Below are 19,112 nucleotides of genomic sequence, written 5' to 3' on the forward strand. Positions count from 1 at the left end.
TCCGTTTACACTTAAGGTAATTGTTGATATGTATGTTCCTATTACCATTTTCTTAATTTTTTTTTTTTTTTTGTAGGTCTTTTTCCTTTTCTTGTGTTACCTGCCTAGATAAGTCCCTTTAGCATTTGTTGTAAAGCTAGTTTGGTGGTACTGAATTCTCTTAAACTTTGCTCGTCTCTAAAGGTTTTAATTTCTCCATCAAATCTGAATGAAATCTTGCTTGGTAGAGTTATCTTGGTTGTAGATTTTCCCATTTCATCACTTTAAATATGTCCTGCCTCTCCCTTCAGGCTTGCAGAGTTTCTGCTGAAAGATCAGCTGTTAACCTTATGGGGATTCCCTTATATATTATTTGTTGCTTTTCCCTTGCTGTTTTTAATATTTTATTTGTATTTATTTTTGTTAGTTTGATTAATATGTGTCTTGGTGTGTTTCTCCTTGGATTTATCCTTTATGGCACTCTCTGCACTTCCTGGACTTGATTTACTCTTTCCTTTCCTATATTAAGGAAGTTATCAACTATAATCTGTTCAAATATTTTCTCCATTCCTTTCTCTTTCTCTTCTTATTCTGGAACCCCTATAATTCGAATTTTGGTGTGTTTAATATTGTCCCAGAGGTCTCTGAGACTGTCCTCAATTCTTTTCATTCCTTTATTCTTTATTCTGCTCTGTGGTAGTTATTTCCAGTATTTTATCTTCCAGGTTACTTATCCATTCTTCTGTCTCAGTGATTTTGCTACTGATTCCTTCTAGAGAATTTTAAATTTCATTTATTGTGTTGTTCATCATTGTTTGCTCTTTAGTTCTTCTAAGTCCTTGTTAAAAGGTTCTTGTATTTTCTCCATTCTATTTACAAGATTTTGGATCATCTTTACTATCATTATTCTGAATTCTTTTCCAGATAGACTGCCTATTTTCTCTTCATTTGTTTGATCTGGTGAGTTTATACCTTGCCCCTTCATGTGCTGCATATTTCTGTGTCTTCTTATTTTGTTTAACTTACTGTGTTTAGGGTCTCCTTTTCACAGGCTGCAGGTTCATAGTTCCCATTGTTTTTGGTGTTGTTTCCCCAGAGGGTAAGGTTGATTCAGTGGTTTGTGTAAGCTTCTTGGTGGAGGGGACTGGTGTCTTTTTTCTGGTGGGTGGGGCTGGTTCTTGTCTTTGTGGTGGGCAGGGCCATGCCCGATGGTGTGTTTTGGGGTGTCTGTGAACTTAGTATTATTTTAGGCAGCCTCTCTGCTAATGGGTGGTGTTGTGTTCCTGTCTTGCTAGTTGTTTGACATGGGGCATCCAGCACTGGAGCTTGCTGGCTGCTGGGTGGAGTTGGGTCCCAGCATGGAGATGGAGATCTCTGAGAGAGCTCTCGCTGCCTGATATTACATGGGGCCGGGAGTTCTCTGATGGTCCAGTGTCATGAACTGAGCTCTCCCACCTCAGAGGCTCAGGCCTGACACCAGGCTGGAACACCAAGACACTGCCAGTCACGCAGCTCAGAGGAAAAGGGAGAAACAAAGAGAGAATAAATAAATAAATAAATAAATAAAATAATAATAATAATAAAAAAAGAAGAGAGCAACCAAACCATTAAGCAAATCCACCCATGATAACAAGCACTAAAAACTATACTAAATAAACATAAAAATCAGAAACAAATCAGTTGCAGTCAGCAAACCCCAAATCTACAGATGCTCCCAAAGTCCACTGCCTCAATTTTGGGATGACTCATTGTCTATTCAGGTGTCCCACAGAAGCAGGGTACATGAAGTATATTGTGGGAATTTAATCTGCTGCTCCTGAGGCTGCACAGAGGAATTTCCCTTTCTATTCTTTGTTTGCACAGCTCCTGGTTTTAGCTTTGGTTTTGACCCCACCTCTGCATGTATGTTGCCCTCGGACATCTGTTCCCAACCAGACAGGATGGGGTTAAAGCAGGGGCTGATTAGGGGGCTCTTGCTCATTCAGGCAGGGAAGGTGAGGGGGAGGGGAGGGAGGGAGGGATACAGTAGCTATAATTGGAATGTGGGGTTAACCCGAGGCAGTAGAGGTAGATATGACACTGCAACAACCTGAGACTCACCCTGTGTTCTCCCAGGGTAGTTCTCCCTGGGTCATAGGACCCTGGCAGTGGCATGCTGCACAAGCTCCCAGAGGGGGGTATGGATGGTGACCTGTGCTTACACACAGGATTTTTGGTGGCTGCAGCAGCAACGTTAGCATTTCATACCCATCTCTGGGGTCTGAGCTGATAGCCATGGCTTGTGTCCATCTCTGGAGGTTGTTTAGGCAGTGCTCTGACTTCTGTGGGCAGACAAAGAAGGAATACTGTCTCTTCATGCACCCCGAAACAATGGTCTCTTGCCTCTTAGGCAGGTCCAGACATTTTCCTGGGCTCCTTCCTGGCTAGCTGTGGCACACTAGCCCCCTTCAGGCTGTGTTCATGCAGTCAACCCCAGTCCTCTCCCTGGGATCTGACCTCTGAAGCTGGAGCCTCAGCTCCCAGCCTGCACCACATCTGGTGGGTGAGCAGACAAGCCTTTCAGGCTGGTGAGTGCTGGTCAGCTCCAATCCTCTGTGCGGGAATCTCTCCTCTTTGCCCCCTGCACCCCTGTTGCTTCACTCTCCTCCATGGCTCCAAAGCTTCTCTCCCACATGCACCCCGTTTCCACAAGTGAAGGGGCTTCCTAATGTGTGAAAGTTTTCCTCCTTCACAACTCCCTCCAAGAGGTGCAGGTCCTGTCCCTATTCTTTTGTCTCTGTTTTTTTCTTTTTTCTTTTGCCCTACCCAGGTACGTGGGGATTTTCTTGCCTTTTGGGAAGTCTGAGGTCTTCTTCCAGCATTCAGTAGGTGTTCTGTAGTAGATGTTCCACAGGTAGATGTATTTTTGATGCATTTGTAGGGAGGAAGGTGATCTCCACGTCTTACTCCTCCACTATCTTGAAGGTCTTCCCCCATCTCCTTTTTGATTGCCTCTTACACATTATTCAGAAACCTCTAACTTCCTGAACTCCTTAATAAAAACTTCAATCATGTGGCAAGACTATTGACATAACAGAATTTTCACTAACATCTTTTTAGCAGTTGACAACTTTTGTCTCAGGATGGGCTGTCTCACCCTGCTTGATGACTCTTACTTGCTTTACTGTCACTTAAGGTGTCTGGAAGAGACATCCTATTTCTTCTTATTCTTCTGTTCCTTTTCTGTGGTATTGGCAGAAGAAAGCAAGGAAATGCTATCCCATTGTGTCTCTAAGCTGAAAGCCATTCTCTCTGGGAATCCTCTAATACAGAGGAGGCAATTTCTCATTTTATTCTTTTTTTTTTTTTTTTTTTTCCGGTACGCGGGCCTCTCACTGTTGTGGCCTCTCCCGTCACGAAGCCCAGGCTCCGGACGCGCAGGCTCAGCGGCCATGGCTCACGGGCCCAGCCGCTACTGCAGCATGTGGGATCCTCCCGGACCGGGGCACGAACCCGCGTCCCCTGCATCGGCAGGCGGACTCTCAACCACTGCGCCACCAGGGAAGCCCTCATTTTATTCTTAAGGAAACATTATCTCCCCTATTAATTCACAGCTGGGGACTTTTTAGATATATACAACTTTTACGTATTTCTAATACAAACCCTTACACCAAGTTTTCTAATTATGAATTCATTTTCTTTTTTTATGCAATAGTTTTAAACAAAACTTTAAAGAGTTTCCTGAAGAGTATCCAAAATTTGATAAAAGATCAAAAAAATATTTTTAGAGGAAAAGCATGAGAGGATCTGCTTGAAGTTATGAGATTTTGAAAAACCAAATGCACAGAATTCATTCTAAATTTAAAATACTTTACTTTGAATGTCTACAATGTTATAGCACTGAAACTTTACCCTCTGATTTCCCCAAAATTCAGAAAAAAATATCCTTATATTATTTTAATCTTAATAATTCTTATTTTGAAAACCTCCATTTTACTATCTACTTATGCAAATCTAAATATATTATGCCTATTTCAGTTTAAAAGTCATATTAACTTGAAAGTAAGCAGTATACTTAGGAATGCTTTGACCTGCATGTGACAGCAAATCCAATTAACATGAACCCAAACAAGTAGGAGTTTACTTTCCTATATAAGAATTTTGAGAGCAGTTTAGTGTCAATTCAGTGGCTCCACAATGTCCTTAATGTGTAAGACTTTTGCTGCTTTTTCATCTATCAACCTGACTGTGTTGGTCCTTGGCCTCAGGTTGTAAGAAACCTTCCTTAACTCCAGCATCACATCCCAGTTTAGGGTAGGAGGAATAAGGTTGTACAGAGAGCCTTCTGTCTGACTATGTCAAATCCAGAAGACTCCCCCTTAAGTCCCATAGGTCAAAATGTTATCACATGGCCACCATACATATAAGTCATCTCAGAAAAAGGGGACTGAGGTGTCGAACAGCTAAAACTATGCAACAGTGTCTGCTAAAAATCTCTGTTGCTTATTTTCTTAGAGATAAACATGTAAAAACCACCAGATACTAAATTGTTCCTTAATTCTACAAAAAATAGAATCTACATATTTTTAAACATTGAAACATTTCTGAATCTGAGAAACAAATTTCAGTCAATGTGTGCTAATATTAAATTTATTTTATACTCAAAAGTAGCTGTTATTAAATTAATAATGCATCTTGGAGCTGAGAAGACATGTCTCAAAGGAACCACAGTGTTTTAATTCTTAGTCAGAGGATCATTTTGTATTCTATGTTTCTACTTTCCGAAAATGAGCTTAGTAACATTTTAACAGGGCAAATTTCATTAAAATTGTAAATAACTCATAATTGTTTAGGTAACCATGGAGTGAATCTTAATTCAGATAATGATCACAAGCAGCAGGTGTCAGGTAGTTGCACTGGGAATCATCCTGGTGTTTTCAAATGCGTGTTTGTACAATGTTTGATACTTCCCATCTTAAAACATATACACAGAAATAGGTGTGTGCTATTTAAGAGCACAACTTCCTTGTGGACCCAATATCACTGTTTTTATTGGATTTTTGTCTATATATACTAGGACATTATGAAGACAGACAAATTTAAAAAATTTTATGGCCTAATCTTGTTTTATCTCACAGAAATGATTTGCAGAGTTGGATTACATGAAGATGGTTGGAAACAACCCCTGAGTCTTCTCCTTTCTAATTTCATGTATGATTTTTAAGAATATGATATAAGCACAAAAATACAAAATAAATAAAATGCAAATATAAACTAAGAAACATTACTGTTCAACGATGTACTTCTAAGAGTCTAGAAAAAGGGCTGGGAACTTAAGACCAATTTGGACTCTTCTGCTCCATTCTATCTATACCGCTTTCTTGCATATTTAGGTTTATTAAAGCATTTCTGAATTGTACAGCAACCTTCCTATGCTGGCAGAAATGAGTGGTTTTTATTATTTTAATGTTATGCTGGAATTAAAAGGACTACTTAAAATCTTTTGATTGTAAAGGTATTATCCTATAAAGAACACAATATTTATAGTTAAATTACTTAAATAGAGCCTTTATTTAATATGATGTGTGACCTTGAGTAAGTTATTTAACTGCCAGAGCCTCAATTTACTTATCTGTATTTGGATCATAAGAAAAATTGTCTAAAATATGCTTTTCTACTTGTTGTAGAAGGGCCACAGTTGTAGGTATAAGTTTTAAAAATAAATAAAACTTGAAACATTTCACCCCTCATTTCACTTTCTTTGCAAGTGTATCCTACTTTTGCAAGTCTATTTAAACACTGGCTTTCATAATTTACCCAGTTATTTGGTTTACACCTGAATCCATTTCGTATCAAACCTTCAAACACTCCTTGTGTAACTCTGGATTTCACCCGTGCTCCTTCTGTCTCTCTGGATATGCTCTTAATCCACACATGCTGCAGCAACTGGAATAGGTCATATTCCATCACTCTATTAAGTTTCCCCCAACTGGTCACAAACTCCTCTACCACTCCAACTCTCCTATAAAGGGTCAAGAATTATGCAAATTTACCTTTTTATTATCAACCTTGATATGAGTGTGATAGATTTCAAATTATTATTTCCTTTCCATTTAATTTAAACCCCCCAAAAGATACTGAGGGCTTAAAAATAAAATCTTTATGTGGTTAAAAATATTTCCCATTTTGCATCATTGGAATTTTCAGAGTGAAATTATATAAATGTTATTATTATTCTAAGAATTCATATTATTTTGGTGATTTTCCTACTCAGTAGGGTTTCTTACTTTTTTGTATTCAAATGTAACAAGACTTTGAGCGAATTAATGGAGACTGATAGCAGACTTTCTTTTCAAGGTCAAATAACTAGATAGGTAAAAGAAATATGGCAAATGTCAGATCATAACTATATTCATTAATGTATAATGCAGTACGACCTAGGATTGATGACATAAGAAAATATAAACTCACTGAGCACAATCCTTTTTTTAGAGAATATATTTCTAAGTTTTTTTTAAGAAGTGATCTTCTACCAAAAGGCCAATATGCCTCCTCCAAGGCAGTTTAATTTCTGTTTCCCAAAGAAGGTAAGGAAATTGAGACTCCTTAAATATGAAGGTAAGGAAATTGAGACTCCTTTAAGTACCCAATTTTTAATATTGCCTTCTGTCCAATGTTTGTGACAAAACTCACATTATACATTCCATTACTCTATGTAGAAACCTGGGCTCCTTTTTAATTGATTTCTTTAAAATGTTGCTTGTATATTTCCAAATCAAGCTAATATTAAATTGCTATATTTAAAACAGGTTTTGATTTGCAAGGCCCAACTGGCTCCACCTTGACATAATTTATGCAATAGGAGTAAATTCCCTTAGGTGAATGGAGATTTCTATTGATGGTGCCTAGTAGTTGTTCCCAGCTGTGAATTTTTGAGTGAGGCATAGCTGAGAGAAAATTTTTTCTGTTTTACTACCATCTGAATTTCTCTTTTAGGGTGGAGACTATGATTTTCATAGTCACATCTCTGTATTTCCCACACATAACCAGTATGTTTTGCCCAAAACAAGGTTAATGCATGTTGAGTAGGGAATTAATGAACACTATTACTTTTCAAATGTAACAAGATAAATAATGATTATATTTATTCTTTGAATATGAATATTTTATAGCACTCACTATGGTGGCAAGCACTTGTAATTGAGTGAAACAGTGTCTGATAACTACATTAATCATTTCATTATGATTGTCCCCCAAAGAAATTGAAGGCCAGTGAAGGACAAGCTTACTGTGTTAAATGGGTAGATAAGGGCACTTAAATATCAGTGTGCAACCATAGGAGACAATTCTCCGATTTCCATGAACAATTTAAAAAATTATAAGAAATAAAGTGGAATACGAAAGTATAACGTAATTGTTCCTCGCCTCCCCTAATTCTTTAATGGTACTTTTGACCCAATCATTACCTCTGGCATTTGTTGAGATCTAAGTTTAAGCACTAGAATGCTTTCTCATGGCCATCAAATGTTGACTGTGCTCACTTCAGGAGTCATTCCTCTGAAACTTGAAGCACTGGGATCAAAGCCCTTACCCCACTTCAGTCAGTTACTGGCTTCAAAAATGCCTCCAGGTTTTCACTAGCTTGCTAGCATACCAAGTTAGAGTTTACTGTCTTAATAATCTGGTGCCAAGAACTTGTCTTTTAGGACAGTGGCTTCTCTCCATAGCTATCAGTTTTCTCTTTTCTTGAATCTTTCTGCAAGACACACATAGAGTCGTAGAGACATCCCATTCATTTATCCTGCCACCGTTATTTTTTTTTTAAATCATATACTTGAAAAATTTTAAACAACCTAGATTTATTATTCAGAGCCATTTCAGCCCCACCCCCCAACCTTTGGGCAAATACATGAAGCTAAACACAAGCTAGTTTGAACAAATATGTAACTTGTTTGCTATAACAAAATACCACAGAAGGTGTAGCTTATAAACAACAGAAATTTATTCCTCATGGTTAGGAGGGCTGGAAATAGAGATCAGAGTGCCATCATGCTCTAGTGAGGCTCTCTTCTGGGTTTCAGACTTCTCATGGCAGAAAGGGCTAGTGTGTCCTGTGGGATCTCTTTTATAAGAGCATTAATCCCATGCATTAGAGTTTGTCTTGATGAAGACTGGCTCTCTATGCTCCTCAGTCCACACAGCAGCACATGGTTACCTATACTATCTGAGTTTACATACTATTATTATAGCTACCCAAAGAAAGGCTAATCTCATTCTCCATCATCTAAAATCCAGAGAAGGGAATGATTGTCTGAACTTGTGTCCAGCCTTTGAAAGTAAACACGTTGATACAATGTGGAATGAGTGGGTTCAGAGGAGTTATTCCCAGAAGAAGGGGTGATACAGAAGAATGTTACCATGATAAGAGGAATAACGAGCAAAGAGTCAGATAAAAATCTAAAGTCTGCTTCAATCAGTCCACTACTTTCACATAGTGTCATGTTGGTGTGAGTTTAAGTATCTTCAAAGAGTAACATCTTCAAGAACTTTTCACCCTTCTTCTATGTCTAAAAGTCTCAAATACATTTTGAATATACAAATACAGTTTAATTTTTTAAATGTCTTAAAATGTAACATGATTCAATAAAACAATTGGTGAGGCGGGAAATGGAAACTTTGATTTTAGACGATCTAATTGACTGTAAGGAATATTACAATAATATCAAGAGCTTTGTACTGAGAGATTTTATCAAGAGTGTTTTCTATTAATTTAATCTTCATAAGTATTATAATTCCCATTTTATGGTTGATGATACTGATGCAAGAAAATTTAACTTTCCAATGAGCACATGTTTAATGAAGAATAGAGTTTTATTCAAACCCAAGAAATTTGTTTTCATAGACTATACCTTTAAACTTCATGATATTCACAAATACAATGGAAATAAGATGTAGTAGGGACATAGCCTAGAAATTTGCTTCATATAGCCTGCACAGGTCTTCATCACATTCTCTTTAGTTCACACTAGTATTTCATCTTATTTTATCTTCTTCCTGGATTTTTCTTTACTCATAAATATATTTTTTAATCTTATATGTTCAATTTGTGATTGGCCCATCACAGAACCAGTGATACTTTACAACTCTTCTTAAGAAATCTTTTGAGCATCTGTTCCCAAACTTAACTTGCCCTTTTCTAACAGTAGTCCTGGCTTATAAGAGATGAGATTTAGGATATTTAGATTTAGAATATGCTCATAATTTGGCACCAGATAATAAGTCAAGGGTTGCTGAGTGGACTTTGGATGGTTACTCTTGAGTTCAGTGCCTGCTTCTCATTCAATTGGCTGGGGATGGTATCATGTGGAACAAAACATGGCTACCTTAACTTACCCTTTCATGCAAAGGTACAATAGACATGTCTCAATGTCTTATAATATCATTATCATTAATTTTACACATTTACTCTACTAAAAAAAGAAAAAAGAAAGAAGAATAAGAAGAGAAGAAAAGCCTCCTGACAGAGAATATTATTAGACCTGAAAGAGACCTTAAACACAAATACTACAACACAGTTCTTCCTTTATTAAGGAATTGCAAACAAAGATGGGTATGTGTCTAAAGTAGTGAAGTAGCAGATTAGATGCAATGGTGCTTAGGTAAAGTTGCAATCCCCTTTTTTGAAGAACTTAAAGTTAACATGGGGAGGTGAAATTTACACTCATGTACAATGTCAAGGGAGATATTTCTTTATACTATTTGAACTACCATTGTCTTATACAAACCTACACAAAATAAGTTCTGAATAAATGCTTATTCTGCTTCTTATGTGTGTTCCCTATACAATGATCCACTTCCTTTTCATTTATTTCTTTATGAATAAAACTGGTGGAAGATAAATAAAACACCCAGATAATTTCCAGCACTGATCCTATTTCTAGCTTTAGCCAAGATATTCAGTGCTTTCTCCCCATTCATTAACCGGATTCTGATCAGGTTAGTCTTCTGACTTTTTTTTTTTTTTCCTCTTCCTGAACTTCTGAGAAGACTATTTAATCTTTTCCATAGAGAAAATAGAGGACATAAGGAAGGTTCACTCTCAGCCTCCTGTGTCCCCCCAATCTCTTCTCTCTAGTCATATGATCAACCTCCATCCTCACCATCATCTTTTCCTTTCCCTCTCAAGTGGAGGAGATATCCTCTTGTCTGTTCAAAGAAAATTCCTCGACCCATGATTTGGAACCTACTTCTTCACTCTTCTTAGGCAGTTATTCCAACAATTGTCTCCTATCTTGAATATTCATCCTCTCTCTCCTCATTGGCTTTTTCTCTCCAGCATATAAATATGCTCAACTCTATCACCTAAAAAAGAAAGCTTTAACTGCTATTCTATGTATCAATATTTTCTTCCCATCACAAGATTCTTCTCTGCATGCTATTGGTGCAGTGATTTATACTGGGTATAAGATAAACTTGGATCACTTTACTATGCATTTATCTATTCAGGCAACAACTATTTATTGAATTTCTGCTGCCTCACTGACCACTGAACAGTTACTGTGCTGCTGTTTGAAGTATAGAGTGAATAGGACAGATGTGGTTCCTAGCCGTGTAGAACCTGACACCAGGAAAGAACACAAGATAGTTTATGATATGAACCTTATTTGTCTTCTAAACTCATATCTGTCTATCTCTCTACCTTACTATATCTCTGTCCTATCTATCTATCTATCTATCTACCTATCTATGTATCTATTGCTTCTGCCTTAATTAAAACCTTTGCTTCAAACAAGCAAACTTTTTCAAGTCCATGAATATACCTTAGAATGTCTTGTTAATCATTTTGCTGTAGTGCTTTTTATGATTTCTCTATTTTTTTCCTCTATATCTTTCCAAATGCAGTCTCACAAGCCTGGATTACACATTCATCCTTTGCTCACACATCACTCTCCCTCTGAATTTTTACAGCATCTACCAATAAGTTGTAACTATTTCTTAATGAGATTAAATTAACAGTAGTAACAGAAACTCCATTTGTCCTTGCCTGCCTCTGCTCATGTAGTACCTCAATGATGTGAAAGTATCCTCCAGACTTTTCTGGGAGTCTCCAAGGATTTTCTGATATTTGGTCACTTGTTTGTCTGATAATAGTGGAATTTGCTATTATTAGGTGAGCAACTGCTGAGTACTTAGTGGGAGCCAGGCATCCTCACTGACCACTGAACATTCTGGTTTCTGTGACTCTTTTCCGATCACTTGTAGTCATGGTAAAATTACACATGGTACAATAACCTTAATACTGTATTATGTGTGTGGAACAGAGAGCAAAATCCTTCTCTCCTACTCTGTGTCATCTTATATTGCCTGAAGACATGAGGACTTTAGGCTGTCTCTCAGTGTCAAATATGAGGCTACATGAAAATATGTTATGTGCTTCCTTTTCATCTCTGTCTCCTCAGACCTGAAACCTAATTCATGCTACAAGGTAAGGGAGAATGCTGCGTTGTTCTACACCACCCCCTTCCTAGGCTCAGTCACAAGGTGACAGCATCCAAAAAATCTCCCCTTTCACATTCTTCAAAACAAATACATTTTCATTCAAACCAACTACATGAAGATCTGTTTACCAGTTCACCAGTCACTGCCAAACACAATTAAGCTTCCCTTTCTGCTGAAAGTAGTATGTGTGTTGATTGAATAAATGACAGAATTAATGATGCAATAATTAAGTGCTCTGTGGTATCTCATCAGTTTTGTTTCTTTTTTTCTCACCCATTGCTTAGAATGCAAGAGTCCTAAACTAGAGGCCATATGAGTGAGTGAGAATTTGGACTGAAGTAAATAAGTGTGAAAGCAGAACACTAAAAAATATATTTTCATGTTATATAAGAAAAATGACTGTAGCTATTATCATTCATCATCATCAACATAACTTAAGCCAAACGTGTGCCTTGATTCTTTTTTTCCCGTATCTAAATTTCACACAGCAAAATGCTTCTGAAGGAAATGTCTTAGCAAAGAATTACTTTTCTGTAGTAAAAAAGAAAGGACCTTGCCTTCAGAGTCGATAATGCTGAACCAGCCTAGCAGAGGAAGAAATCTGTTTGTAGGCCAAGAGGGAGAAAAGTTTGGGAAGGCTCATAAAAGAAAGAAAACTATGAGAGGGCTAATGGTTGCCATTAGAATGTAATTTGTGTGAGAAGAACCAGATAACGTATTAACCTTCCCCACAGACTCATAAACCATGGATTTGACCATATGGAAGCTCACAGTCACACTGAGTGAATGTAAATAAAGGTTTTCAACTCCAGTGCTATCAAAGCCATTTATGTTTCTGGCTCAGCAAGCCTTTCAATTTTTTCCTAGACATAGTTAGCATAAAAGGGCATCCCACTGTTTTCACTACATTTGGATGAAAAAAAAGTTTATACCCTAATCCTTATTTGTTTTTATATAATAGGTTTTTGAAAGAGAATACACATTTCCTATGCTTCAGATTGCTCTTTCATGACTGAAATATAATAAAGAATTTCCAATTGACAACCATTATACCAAGAAGAATGAAGTGTCATATTTCTCTGGTCTCAATATTATCATTATTCCAAAAAAAAAAATAAACCTCTGCATGACTTATGTCTGCAAGGGCCTAGGAATCCAATAACAGTTTGAGATGGTTATTGCATTTATGCCTTGGGCATTGAAAGACAGTCTTAGATATTTTGGAAATCAACAGGCTGCTGATTCAAGTGTGGATGACTGCAGTGGGTTAATTCTCTACCTGCCTTCTGAAATTTTAGTTTTTATTGACAATAAGCCAATACTTGCAATCTTTCAGAATTAGTTTGCAATAAAATGTCTTCACGCTGTGTGAACTCTATGCAGGAAATTGTGATTGCCACCAGGTGGGTAAGTTCATGGGTGTTTGTACTTAACTTGATCAAAAATTAAGTAACACACATTACTCCCAAGAGAAGATGAGTAAAAGATTTCAAATATGGACAAAAAATTGGAGGATAGGTACAGAGAATAAGTATGACATCTAGATATTTTATTTTTAAAAAGGATATTTGCTGGTGCCATTAAGAATTTCAAGGAATGTGGGATCAAGAATGCTATTTTGAACTTATTAATATTTATGTGAGATTAATGAACTCCCAAAGGAAATGACCAAATTGCTAGCTCAAAGGGAAGGATTCCACTGAGAGGACTATCTACACATGTACCCACATTCACACATGTACACACACACAAACACAAACAATACAATCAGCATATTGATGACATTTAATGCCATAGAGATGTATGAGAAAAGATAATGGTACATGTGGGTAGAGAAGAAATTTTGTCTGAGCCTGGGCCACACTGACATTCAGAGAACTATGGAGAAGGCAGATACAGCAACAAGACCTAAAAGGAGAGGCTAGTCATATAAGAACAGAGACAGTAGCTAACTACTGATATATAATAATGATTTGTCTCTTAATGAATGATTAGCTTATCTAACTTTATTGTTCATATGTTTTAGATTGTTTTGGTTTATTTTTCTTAATTAAATGGGTCCATTAAATAAAGAAGTCATTATTTAAGCATGGATTTCTTTAAATCGAGCCCAATATGTTTTTCTTTCCACAGATACTGGGTCTAATTAGGTCATAATTTTATTGTATTTGTTCTCTTGATTTTATTATTTAAAATGTATTTTGATATAAACATAGTCTGCTATTATTAAAAGACTCTTTGCTTGGTTAATTGTGTGATAAGCAAGCAAAGGAAAAACATCTGGAAGAACATCTTTTATGCATTTAAAGCCAAAAATATTGCATACTATGCCTGTAAGTGGATTGGAGATTGCATAAAAGTTTGATTGCATAAAAGTTTGAAACCCTTTAATATAAAATGCACACAAACCCATTTTCAATAAAAGGACCATATTTGTTATAAGAAGAATTAAAATCCAATAAAAGAAACATTATTTCCCCAAATAGAGGTAATAAAAAAAGAAGATCCATACACATAGCATGAATGACCAAGAATGCAAATCTATTTATTTCATTAGGAAAACAAAAACAAAAAACAAAAAAACAAAAAAGGAAGTTATCTCTTCTCAAAATGTTCTATGACTTATTTTATCTATCGAATTTATTTTTGTTTCTAAATCACTTAATAGCTATTTGATTAGCTACAAAGTAAACAAATGAGAGAGAAAAAGATGCTGATTTGATTCACTGCTTCCTATAAACTTATCAGTTATTGTGGTATCATAAAGACACTTCAGGACATTTTACAAAGGACTCTGCCAAAAATGGTCCAATTAAACATCTTACTCATGTCTGTTTAATATTTCCTGCTTAGTAGAGTACTTCCACAAGTAACTCCTAACATTAGCCTCAGAATCATCTTTTGACTATTAGTGTGGGTATAATTATCTTCTTTTATTTTTGAGACATGAAAATTAAATGTATGATATTAAATAAAATGCTCAGAATATGGAATAGTAGGGGAAGAAATAATATGGCATTTATTGGTCTCTTCCACACTACTGTCAGCCCTTTTTGAAAATTTTGTCCTCAGATACCTAGTGAGCAAGTGAGGATGCATGCTCCTTGCCTAAAGTAAGCATTAAGAGCAAAGTAGCCTGTTTCTCACCACACGCATGGCAAAGAGGGGTCCTACTTAAGAAATCACTGTGAGGAGAAGAGACTTGGTTTGTACGAAAAAATGACGAGCTCCCCAAGTCTATGATATGCTATTTTTTTCTTAAATGGGTCCAGTGGTGTGCTCAAAGATAAGACCAACTGTACTTATCCCTTTCCCACTCCAGCATCATGACGTCAGGTTGGTAGCTAGAAAACCACCGTGGTGAGAGAATTTAAGTCACAGAAATCAGCCAGTGCTACTCATCAGTGCTTTTTGTTTGTTCATTTGTTAAATATTTATCAGCATACATCTGTACACAGTACATGTGATATTTATAAATAAGGATCCACTCTTTAAAGTGCCACTCAATTTACCAGTTTATCAATTTTGAATGCTAGGATATGTAGAAAATACATATAAAAGAAAATAGTTTAAAAGCACATGCAAAGATGATTATTGCTGTGCATAATTATTTCTTCATGCCCCTCATGATTTCCTTAGATTAGAAAAAAGTATAAACGGTTTTAAAAGATAAAAGTGTGAAAATTTTTAGAACTTTTAAAATATATTGTTGAATATAGTCCAGAAATATTTTTGGAAAATTAAATTTCTTCTTTTTTTAAAATAAATTTATTTATTTATTTTTAGCTGCATTGAGTTTTCATTGATGCACGCAGGCTTTCTCTAGTGCGGAGACCAGGGGTTACTCTTTGTTGTGGTGCGTGGGCTTCTCATTGTGGTGGCTTCTCTTGTTGTGGAGCGTGGGCTCTTGGGTGCGTGGGCTTCAGTAGTTGTGACACACTGGCTCTGTAGTTGTGGCTCACAAGGTCTAGAGTGCAGGCTCAGTAGTTGTGGCACACGGGCTCAGTTGCTTCGCAGCATGTGGGATCTTCCCGGACCAGGGATCGAACCCATGTCTCCTGCATTGGCAGGTGGATTTTCAACCACTGTGCCACAAGGGGAGCCTGGAAAATTAAATTTCTAATCTTAGTATATCAGAGTATTCATTTGACTTTAAAATCTAATCAAATTTCCTTCCAAATCTTAGGACAATTTACTGAAAAATATTATTTATATTCATTTGAAATTCCATTTTTATTAGAAACTAAAGTGTAGATATTTTGCCTGGATAATTCTCTGGGCTTTCTCTTCATTTTCATTATATGTGTATGTGTATCACATTGGTAATCCCACCCTCTTATTTATTAAAATTTTTAGGCATAGTGAGGGTTTGGTTAATATTATAAAATACACCATAATAATAACACAGTCATTTGATATTTTCAAACTGTCTAGTGTTCTCAAAATAAATGTTTCTAACTTTAAAAGAAATTTAACTTTCAGGAATAATAATGTCACAATATGTTTAAAAATCTGTTAAATCATTTTTCATGCTCTGATATATCAGAATAAAAAAATATAGATATACTAGAGCAAATATATTAACAATCATATAATTCAGCATTAGTAAATGTGCATTTATCTGAACAGATGACAAGACATTTTTCTAAGGAACTGGAAATTATTCTCCGTATATACTGTGTTCTTAACAGGTGCTACTTTGAGAGTACATTTTCCTCCACCCTGAAAATGTGAACATGACAAGCAATACCTGTTGCAATTTTTTTCTCAATGCATGTTTCATTGATCCTTTGTTTGAGAAAACCTGAAGAGTAACTTTCTATCACATTTATTCCATGACATATAATTTCAACTGTGAAAATTATTAGCAGAATGAATAACAAATGATGGGGAAAGACTGATAGATGCTAATTATTGTATGTGCTACCCTGGTTATTCTGTTCTGTCCAGACTTCTATATTTCATTTTGTCATCTTTTGTACATTAAGCTTACTCATCCATCTTGTAGAAAGGTAGAAAATTGCATAAATGGGTTATCTGGTTGTATTCGCACTGATAGAATAGAAATGAGCATTACCTTTGAAAGTATATATTAGAGCTCATCAGAAGTGATATGGTCTACAATTCCCCTTGTCTCACAGGAAAGGCAATATTTTCTTGGGCAGAGTGTTCCAAATACTGGTGAAGACTTCTTTCCATCTGAAAACTTTAGACAATGGAAAAAGTAAACAGCATGTCTATTTTCAGGAGAGTGTGCATGTCAAATGTGACATATATTTTCTGTAGTATGCACTGGAGAACTAAAACTTCTGAGAAAATATTTCTTCCACTTAAGAATATTTTAAAAAATCAGTAAAACTCATCAATTTAATGTAACTGGAAGTAGGGACAAATTGTAATTAGTACTTTCAAGACATTTAGTCATTTATCCTATGATTATAATTTCATAGAAATCATATGCTAATTCAATGCCACTGATCTTCCAACCCTTTCTTTGTCAGCTGTCAGTTTCCTTCCAACTGCCATCAGTTACACCACTTTTTATGCAATAAAATTAGCTTATATATCACCAGATATGTTTGTCATCCACCTCAGAGAGTCAAAACCTGATTTTGTTATCTTGGTATCACTGAACGCATTCTCATTTTGATCTGGTACAAATGGTACATACTTGTCAAATTTTGGTAGAAAAAAATCTTTACCGAATATTTGTGCTTACCTTTTAAAGAGAAAGCAGGAAGAAGAACCACAAAATTAACTCTAGCAAACCTTTTCTTCATACTAATTTCATGATTTCATATGGCAAATATTTTTCATTGGAGGTGGCATGATAATTCAGACACAAACCTTGCCATCCAGGGTTCCAAATGCCATGAAGTTAGACACACCAACAGTCTTATTTATGGGTGTGCCTGAACTACAACATGGCACACAGAAGGAGCTTAAAAATGTTTTGAATGAATGAATGAATTACACACAATATTTACGAGGCAGAGAGTGATTTGTGACTTCAGAGTCATATTAATTAGGAGCTTGCCTATAGTAGGAGGAAGAGACTTTCTCTCTCCTGAGAGGCTCACCGTGGGTGCTAGCTACACTTACATCCCCTGTTACTTTCTCTCATATCCTCATCCTACCCAGACCTCTCATCTAATTGGATGAGCAGATTTGACCAGGATTTTCCAGGAAATACTACTGGGTCCCTCTTTTTCGCTGACAAATTCTTCTGGAGAAAAATCCATTGAGAATGGTTGAGATTTTCCTGGAATGGCTGACTTCTAGGAAAGTGCTAGAGTAACAATCAGGCCCTGTGCTGCATTTTAAATGAAGGCCATAAAAGAAAAAAGATGATGACCCCCAAAATAAAGACATCTGTTCCCTTGCAGATCAATGAAACAGCATGATAGGTGGGATGAAATATAACACTATCACTATAATCATCAGTCTTCATTTTATAGAAAAGTAAATAACCATAAAAATTTTTCATTACAATTTAAATCTTATTGATTTTTTGCTCTCTGTTTTATCCTTGTATTTCTGGAGGAGGTTGTGTTATTTTCTGTTCTTTTCTGCTATGTCCATTTGAAAACTTTGTAAAAGAAACCCACAATTGAATGATTGAATGTATTTGTAAATACATTTAAAAACAGTTAATATAGTTAAACTCTGGCCCTATACTCTCCATTCCAAGCTGACTCCTTATTCCTTGTTTACTATCCAGGTTTGTACCAATATTTCTCAAACAAGAGGCTACACTGAAAACTATTTCTTCTTTGAGATCAGAACTCTACCCAAACCTGAGACTAGAGCCCGCTCCTATTCTACCTGACAGACACCTCTGATGCCAATCACCTATCTGAATCTCCCCCGGTTCTCCTGATGCAGTGACTGGCCTTCCCAATGAAATTCAGCTGATGCCCCATATGGGATTTAGCACCTGTTAATCATCTGCTTTTCTCTCATCAATTGCCTGCCACCAAATTCTAGGGATCAGTAGCTGTCAAACTTCAGTGCGCATTCAGAATTGACTGGGGAGCTTATCAGAGGTGCATATTCCAGGACTCCAACTCAAGACATTCTGAATGGGTTGGTTGGGTGACAATGTGTGCTTTCAACAAACAAACAGGTACATGCAGATACAGGTGATACTCACTATAGACTTTGAGAGAGTGCTATTGGGAGTCTGTTTTATCTGTCTCAGAAGACTGCTCTTCCATATGCAGCTGCTTTCCCCTCTAGCATCAGTTCCATCACAGGCAGTTTGCTCTTGTTTCCAGCTCAAGAATCTTGGATCATCAAATTACCTAGCTGCCTTCACATGCTGCTTTGTACTGTCATCAGGTTTTCTGTTCTGCAAGCCTTAGAGAGACTTTGAAAAAAAAGGTTGGTTTTAAAGCACAAATAAATCAATTATCCTGAGACTTAAGTGGGCCTCATTTACATATCAATGGGAACTCCATACTGCTCTTGTCTCAGGTATTCCCCAAAATAGTGCATGTAATTTGTAACTCAACTTATCAACTTCTGAATGTGACATTTTGGCATAATAAGCAAAATATGTGATTAAACACCTTCTGATGAAATCAGCATATTCAGTCATAAAATGAAATTTAATTACATTGTTACAGCTTTAGGCTGGGAGTATGGGTTTCATG

The 19,112-nt window shown here is 36.3% G+C and overlaps 1 protein-coding gene and 1 long non-coding RNA gene across 3 annotated transcripts in view; both read left to right on the forward strand.

Annotated features, from left to right (window-relative positions):
- The window catches only part of LOC136792207 (uncharacterized), a 132,495-nt gene extending 113,737 nt beyond the window's left edge, over positions 1 to 18,758 (forward strand). Inside the window, exon 3 of the long non-coding RNA XR_010835672.1 lies at positions 18,735 to 18,758. This is a non-coding gene — a long non-coding RNA (uncharacterized lncRNA). The remainder of the gene's footprint in view (positions 1 to 18,734) is intronic.
- Positions 1 to 19,112, forward strand: part of LRRTM4 (leucine rich repeat transmembrane neuronal 4) — an 881,514-nt gene that overhangs the window by 603,659 nt on the left and 258,743 nt on the right. The window lies entirely within an intron of this gene.

This window comes from Kogia breviceps, chromosome 11 (genome assembly GCF_026419965.1).
Source record: "Kogia breviceps isolate mKogBre1 chromosome 11, mKogBre1 haplotype 1, whole genome shotgun sequence".
In the NCBI taxonomy this organism is placed as follows: domain Eukaryota; kingdom Metazoa; phylum Chordata; class Mammalia; order Artiodactyla; family Physeteridae; genus Kogia; species Kogia breviceps.